This window comes from Lonchura striata, chromosome 14, assembly GCF_050655825.1.
Source record: "Lonchura striata isolate lonStrDom1 chromosome 14, ASM5065582v1, whole genome shotgun sequence".
In the NCBI taxonomy this organism is placed as follows: Eukaryota; Metazoa; Chordata; class Aves; order Passeriformes; family Estrildidae; genus Lonchura; species Lonchura striata.
Window position 1 is genome coordinate 8,057,567 of NC_140716.1, and position 8,829 is coordinate 8,066,395.

Here is an 8,829-nt window from a genome sequence, read left to right on the forward strand (position 1 = left end):
GACTCACATTGAGACTGGCTCCTGTTTGATGTTACTCACCAGGAAAACAAAGCTTTTGCCTTCCTTCATATGACTTCTTTATCCCCAGATCATAATTTATTGTGTCCTCCTTACCAAGGAAAATTTTATTTAATGGAGAAGAAACCAAACTAGGTTTTAGAATAATTTTGCTGAAAATAAAATGCTTTGTCTAGCACAGTTGGGCATGGACAGCACACATTACTGGCAGCAGCAAGTGGCTAAAGCAAAATAACAAACATGAAGGGATAAAATCCAAAAAGTGGGGAAAAGACCTTGGCACTAAGACTGCAGGCTGCAAATCTGTTTCCTGTTGCTGTGTTTAACCCCAAGGGAGAGGGGAAGAACTGGGGTTTGGCTCTGTGGGACCAGGAATAGGACACCAGGAGCTGCCTCTGGACAAAGCCCTGCTACACCAGGGCAGCAGGCACAGCCTTGTCACCACACAGTGATGGGGAGAGACACCAGCAGGCAGGAGGTGAACAGCTCTGGGCTTCACCAAAAATTGCAAACTACTGTAAAAGGGCCTATATGGGGAAGGAAAGAGAAGGAGACACTCATCTAATTTTCTAGACCTCCATCACAACTGCCTAACTGCAACTGGCTTGGGAAATGACTGTCATGGGGCTCAGCTTTCCACCAGTCAGTGACATTTTCTCCTACTCAGTGCCAGAGCTCAGGAGAATGTCAGTGGTCTCAGACCCCTAAGCCACACACCCACTGTGATCTCTTGGATGTCAAGACTATAAAAACACAGTCATTTCCTCAAAAGCACCTGCTCAGAAACAACCTGAAGTGTCTCATTTTGAAACTGCATGAGTACCCACACACATCTTTAAATATGAACCTGGACTTCACACCCAAGAGGCTTCTGAAGATCCTGAAAGTCACCCAGAGGATTTGTTCTTGGGGAGTCCAGCCCTGACATCATAGAAGCATCCAGGTTTCATTAGCACAGCTCCTGTGCATTTAAGAGCACCATGGACCACCAATCTATAAACCACACAGCCATACTCTAAAGACAGTAACAAAGCTTGTAGTGCTTGCAAGCCACAAACATTAAATTGTGTGTATTGTTTATTTAAAAGTGTCACAAGGTTCTCATCTGTGTGATTAACAACCTGCTCAGTGCTATAATCAAATGAAAATCCCGGATCTTTGCTGACCCCAAAACACTTAAAACAATCAGGAACAGCTATATAAGAACTGTCCTCTGTTTTACTTTCCTATTTTACCTTTCCATAGAGCTTTCTCCTCTATGTCATCTGCCCCAGCAAGATGACATAAGTCCTTCCAGGTCCTTAAAAGCATTCCCACAGACCTATTTTTAAGCCTGCTAAAGTCACCTTGTTAATAGTGTCTTCTCAACTTCCTCAGCTGACCACTGTCAAGGGTGACTTCATTTTAGGGAGGAATTTGACTTTTTTTTTTGGTGGATATTCAAACAGCACAAACTTTAGCAGAACAAACATCTGAGCTGGGTCCTGCTTGTTCTGTCACACAAGTGTTAACACCAGCAGGGCTGTATTTTGGGGTTGAGGATTTGGTGAGCACCTGTGTTGGTAAGGAATGTTAAACAGCTCATGCTCAGGGGGATGCTGCAAACATGGTGCTCTAACTCCTTCACTGTCTTCCCCAGCAATCAGGGAGATGCTGTGCATGGCTCAGGTGTAGGAGACAGGCAAAGTACCTGATTTTAAACAACCCCAAGCTGGAATTAACAGAAACACAGGAGGGAGCTTGGCTGACCCAGTCCAGCTGGGGAGCAGAGCCTGGACCTGACAAGTCACCTCATGGTGGTTGTGTGGCTGCAGCCATGCTGCTGGCAGAAAATCTGGCTCCAGCAGAGCCCACTCAGGGGGACAGCACAAACCACATTCACACTTTGTATTTTCTTTGCCCTCAGACCCACTCCCCTGACCCACCGTGTCACCTCTGCAGTCACCAAGGCAGCAACAGGAGGCTGTATTAACCCTGCTTGCTGTCATCTTACCTCCTCCTCTTGGGAACGTTTTGAACCTCCTAACTCTTGCCACCAGCTGTCAAGATAATTACAGTTATTGTTGATCACAGCAAAGCCCTTTGATTGACATTCCTGTGAGAGGGCAGAGCCACAGCCCTGTGGCAGATCTGGAGATAAGCACAGAGTGCCATTAGTTTTGAGGCAGGCAGAGAAGAGCAGGGATGTTACTCCTCCTTTGGCTTCCCCTTTATAGCTCTTATTTAAGAGATGACAGTGCTTTTTCTTGAGTTTAGCTTTACCTTAAGTGGGTCAGACAGTCCTGGCTGCTGTTTCTTAATGCAATGCTACATCCGGAGAGGGAAGAACAAAGCCCAGCAAATCTGGGGAGGAAGATGCATTTTCACTCTTTTATAAAGGGCCCCAGCATCAGTTTGGAAGTGTCAACGAAACTTCTCTAACTCTAGTCTCAGGAGCTTTGTTAGGTCCTTGTTTCTCAGTCATACACATTACAAAGCAAGAACAGACATAAATGGCTTTAAAATACCTTTACACAGGTCAGCATTGGTCCTTCCCTGGGTTACATCTAGGAAGTTTTCTGGTTGTATCTCTATGAATCTACTCTTCAAATAATGTTTTGCTATGGCACAAAACCCTCAAGAATAAAATAAGAACAAGTCTGCAGTAACGAGGGCACACCTGGCTACATAAGAAAATGAAAAAAACCCACAAATTTGATATTTTGGCTAAAAAATAACCTGCAGGAAGATTGTGTTAGGAATTGAGGTTTAGAGTTTGTTGTGGTTTATAGTTTGTTTAAATACCCATTGGGCTTTAATGCTTAAGAAAATGTGAGATACCATCAGCTGGTTGGGTTCACCCAGGACAAACAAAGCTTTACTTTCATCTTAGGTCTTTCTCCTCCATGCAGGAAAGTAATACATTTCCCAAAATGCAAAGATGGCATAGAAGATTTCACCAGAAATTATTCTGCTCTTATAAAACTGCAATAAACCAAAACCTGACATGATAAATCAGCAAGAAATTGGCACCCTCATTGAGTTCTGTTTTTCAGTAGATGTTGTGGCATGCAATGTCTGACCCCTGAGCCCGGGATCAGGCTCTGGCAAACACCCATCCCAAAAAGTCACAATTCTGCTCTCTATTTCCAATATGCATTAACAGGAAACAGTGCTCAGCATCTGACCTTTCCAGATACATTATTCTCATGTGAATGTACTATAAACCTCCTACATGGCTGCATTCACCCTAAACTGTCTAAACCAGCTGCTATTCCACCACTTTTACTCCCACTCAGTACCAAGCTGATGAAAGAGCATCTCCTAAGCATTCCTGACTCTAAGTAAGATATGTAGGGAAAACCAGATCTCATTTTATGAGGCATCCTAATCACCATCAAAATCTATCTTCAATGGATATTTAATGTTTTAAAATAGTAAAAAAAAAATTGGCTGAGAAGATTAAAGATTTTTCAAAGGTTTTAAGTTGAAGTTGGCACAAGCTCAAAGATGCTGTAGTTTGTTAAAAGGGAAGAAGTGAGAAGAATTTTAATAACAGAGTTTCACTAGTCCATCCCTAATTAACAACATGAAGAAGTTTTCACTACAGCAGGGTGATTTTGGGTAGAGAAAACACAGTATTAGTAGTAAATAGATATTTATATTCTAACTGTATTTACACTTGGGCTCAGCATTGCAAAGCACATCCAGAAAATATAAAGGAAACCCCAGAGTTCATCCATTCTCCAGCAGTTTCTGCACTCCCTATTTTCTCCCTTTTCCCCGTAATGTGGCCCAGAGCTCTCTGATGTAGCACCACAACCCATGTGCTCACACCTCCCTGGGGCTCCAGCAGAACCACCAGGACATGGAGCTGAACTTCTGCCTGGGGGTCTGTGTGTCCCACTTCCCCGTGACAGCACCAGGCATCCAAGCCCTCTCTGCACTCACACTGAACTCCTCCTAGAATAAAAATTAAGCCAGCCACACTAACTAGCAACAGCCAAAGTCCTCCCAGCACTTTTTGCCAGGCAAGAGTAAGGAGGAAAAACCTGCTGCTTAACTGCATCTCCATGCTGTAATGACCTGCCATGCCCTGCCCTTATTGAAGGCAGTGGGGTGGCCTTGATCCCTTAAAAGATATTGGCTCTCAGTGCACGATGAGCATCTGCAATTAGCAGCACAGACTGGTTTCATCCCTCCCCAGTGCCCGGGGGAGCCGGCTCTCAGAATAGCTCCAGCTGTTTAATAAAGCTCAGACCTGCTCTCTAAAGGTTAGACCCTTTCTAAACCACAGTAAACACCTCAGGTGGCCTGGCTTTGTGGGCCACTTGCACAAAGGACTCTGCATCCCTTGTCCTTCTGTGATTTAATGGCATAAAGGGAATAAAGCAAGAGGCAGAGCTGATGTGGGGGTCTCACCACCCACAGAGGGGAGGGCAGAGAGCACCACTGCCAAAGCCTGGACACACAAAGGACTGATAACACATAAAGGGCAGCCCATGGGCTGCAGAGGGAGGTGGAACCCAAGAGACAAACTGCACACAGTAACAAAGGATGCTGAACACCTCCAGGCACCTCTGCAGAGGGGACAGGACACTGCTGCAGTTCATCCTACTCTAATGATGGACTGTACAACACAAAGACATGTAACAAGCTGGTGTGCAGTGCAACAACGAGAAACCAAACCATGTCACATTAGAAAGGGATGGGGGCGATGCCAGTTATGAGAGCAGAATTGTGTGCAGCCTCTCAGGGAGGTACCACCCTCCCAAAGCAGACATGGAGCATTCATCCCCCTTCAGATCAGGCCCTCAGTGCAGGCATTCACACTTGTCAAGGTCTTCTCACCCATTTCCCATCTTTCTGGTGTGAAAACAGATACTATTCAAAAGAAAAGAGGTAAAAATCTGGAGAATGGGGAACATTTGTATAAAATCAGATTGGAGAAGTTTTCAGCATCAGTTTTTGGGTAGTTCAGGGTGGCTGCTGAACTGTCAATTCCAGTACCTCAGAATCTAAATGGAGCAACACTATGTTTTTGAGACAGTGGCCTTGACACAACTGTTATTTCTTTTTCTTTTACTCTGAAGTTTCATGCCTGCTGTGCAGCATCCTGCTGAGGCCAATGCAGCTGCCAGACACCAGCACTCTGTGGGGCAGCTGAGCCATTTGTGCTGTCCTTGGAGCCTCCGTGGCCTCACTTGGACAAGCAGCTTGTGCTCTGCATGGTTTTGGCAAAGTTCCACCTGCTGTCAAACCTGCCACCCTCCAGAAAATCCCCAGGGACCTCAGGACCAGCTCATTTAACTCAAGCCTCTTTTGCTTAGATTCCTGCAGGGCACCTTTGCAGCAACACAAACCAGTGTCCCCACTGCACCCTGGCTTTTAAAGAGTGATGTTCAAACACAGAATCCTTCTCTGTGCCTCACCAAGCTTAAAAAAAAAAAAAAAATCTCCTTCCACTTCTTGCTGAAGGCTGAGATGGGGAGACAAGTTTCTTTGGCCAACAGAATTGGGAGAAAGCTTTTCTTTCAAAGAGTCCAGGCTTTCCTGGGCTCTGTCTCTGCTAGTGAGAGATTATACATTAAGAACCAATTGCAACTTAACATCACAAAACATTTCCTGTCCATGCTTCTCCTGATTAGCAGATGAAAAGAAACTGGTCTATGTGTGGAAGGCTGAGAAATCAAAGATATACAGCCCATAGCACTGTACCTGCACACAGGAACACAAGCTATGGGATCAGCCTCTGGTAAGCTCACCCTGCTTCTCAGAAAACAAAGAAATAAGGAAATAGTCCCAGAATTTTACCCCTTGGGTCTTATTTGAAGACTCTTTTCCCTAAAGATAAGGTTCCAACACAGCAACGAATTTGTAAAGAGAGGAACTGGACAGCAAACAGCAGAGCTCAGGACAGCTGGAACAAGGAGGCAACACCCAGCAGGCTGAAATTCCCTTGGAAAGTAACAGCTCCAGCTTGGCCAGGCAGTGTCACTGACACCAGGCAGTGTTAAACACTGCCAGCAGCATGTGCAAACAGTGATTCAGTGTCTCTTCTGTGCTTCTAAAGGAAATAACCTCTTGGTATAAGGATGGGTCAGTCTGTCTAATCAACCAGAGGTTAGGAAAGAGCAAAATGGGAAGAAAAGATGAACATACAGTGCCAATTATTTCTTTATCCTCATTTTGGAGTCTCTCCACCCCCACCTGAGTCTCTATCCCTTACAGCCTCTAGCTTTTTCCCCTTCAACATCATGCATCACTTTTATCACTCCTGCCATTTGGTTTCTTAAGTCTGGCTCATCTAATCAGTGAAAACTTTATCTGCCTCTCCCCAAAACAAAGTCTCAGGGAACTATTTTAGAAGAGATGCCAAGAGCATATCTTTGTGCTGACAGACAAAGTCTGAGAAACTGCCTAATCATGGTCCTGATACCCTGTGTGACAGTCAATTCAATGCATTAACTGATACTTCATGGCATTAAAGAGATAACATAAGTTTTTTAAAAAGCTCCCGATGCCTAATCTCTGGTGACATCTTTAACTCCGACTGCCAAAACTTGTGCTTACTCATCCATTGTTATTCACTGTCCCATGTTTTCTGGATGGGAAGTCAAAAAGCTGAACACATTTGAACCTAAATAAGTATTCACTGATACCAACAGCAGCAACAGCTATACATCACTGACATGTTTTATATTTTAAGGGGAAATTGGTTTCTTGCACTGTATTTCAGCTGTTGCCCTTCCCAGGGAGAAGAAGCAGGATGGGAGTCAGTGGGGTCAGTGCTGGGCAGGCAGGAGCAGACACAGCAGGCAGATTGTGAAGAAAGAGCTCCAAGTGATTTTCCATAGAGAGACAAGCTTGAACCAAAGGTAGAAAAACTTACCTAAGCAAATAAGTACATATTCTTAGTGTATAGTCATGGTATTATAGTGGGTAATAGGATAATGTATTTATAGAATAAATATAATAACCATCTAAGTTTTAAGTAATATATTAATAGTACTAAAGGAATTTCACACTGCATTCTCTGAGTCAGCCCAAAGTCCTCCCTTGGAGTGCTCCACTCCAGTTTAGTCCTGATCATTATGGAGTCAAGATGGGAACAACTGGGTAACGGTCATTTTTCCTGCAACAAAAGGATATTTTACATATGTTTCTCATAACATCATAGCAAATGTTAATCAGTCATTATACAGTTATAGCAACTTATTTTAATTAGTTATGATAAGTAGTCTAAATTTTTCTGCAAGTAGACTATTATCCTTTCCTATCCCAGCACTATTTTTCCTTTACTTCACATTTGGGTTGTATTGCAGAAGTGAGACATGAAATATTTACAACCATAATACCCCCAGAAAGTATTTCTTTCCAAATCCAAAAACTAGATCCACTAGTTCCACTGAAGGCTTTGATTAATATTATATGTTAATAAAAATCTTGTAGGAAAAAACCCCTTGTGAGCAGCTCTTGCTGCAGTTCTTACTCACGGCCCTGCCGGCAGTGCCCACAGCAAGCTGTGCCAGCGCAGGCTGGCTCTGAGCACAGCACGAGCTTGTGGCAAACGCCTCCTAATGAGGGACGAGGGCAGCGTAAGGGGCCAGAGAGGGAAAGATGATAAAGCGAAAGATGGAAAAGCAAAATCCTCTCCTTCCCGCCGCCAGGAGGGCAAATTACCCGGGCAGGCTGCAGGGCGCCCGCAGGGGTCCGAGAGCGGCGGCCGCGCCGTGCCCGGCCCGGGGCCGTGCCCGCAGCCCGGCAGCCGAGAGGCTCCGGGGCCGGCGTGCGGAGAGCGGCACGGGCAGCGCGGGCTCGGGGCGCCGAGCGTGAGGGACGCGGCTGCCGCAGCGCCAGCGGCCCCGGCTCAGCACGGCGGGGCAGCTCTCCCCGGGCCCCTGGGGAGGCCGCGGCTGGCTCCCGAGTCCTGCACGTCCCATCCTCGCTCCTGATTCAATGGTGCCACCTAGTGCCACCAGCCCTATGGGACAGCCCGGCCCGTGACACACAGTGCCACCAACCCTATGGGACAGCCCGGCCCGTGACACACAGTGCCACCAACCCGGCACGGGACAGCCCGGCCCGTGACACACAGTGCCACCAGCCCTATGGGACAGCCCGGCTGGTGACACACAGTGCCACCAACCCGACACGGGACAGCCCAGCCCGTGACACACAGTGCCACCAACCCGACACGGGACAGCCCGGCTGGTGACACACAGTGCCACCAACCCGGCACAGGACAGCCCGGCTGGTGCCACCGGCCCATACAGGACAGCCCGGCTGGTGACACACAGTGCCACCAACCCGACACGGGACAGCCCGGCTAGTGCCACCGGTACGGCACAGGACAGCCCGACCGGTGACACACAGTGCCACCAACCCGGCACGGGACAGCCCGGCCCGTGACACACAGTGCCACCAACCCGACACAGGACAGCCCGGCCAGCGCCACACAGTGCCACCAGCCCTATGGGACAGCCCGGCTGGTGACACACAGTGCCACCGGTACGGCACAGGACAGCCCGACCGGTGACACACAGTGCCACCACCCCTATGGGACAGCCCGGCTGGTGACACATAGTGCCACCGGTACGGCACAGGACAGCCTGGCCCATGACACACAGTGCCACCAGCCCTATGGGACAGCCCGGCCCGTGACACACAGTGCCACCATCCCGGCATGGGACAGCCCAGCCGGTGTCACCCAGTGCCACCAGCCCGTACAGGACAGCCTAGCTCTCCCTGCACAGGGATGCTTCACTCGCATCCCTCCCCTGGCCCAGCATGGGCCGGCAGGAGGCCGGATCTCGATGGGGTCAGGGCATC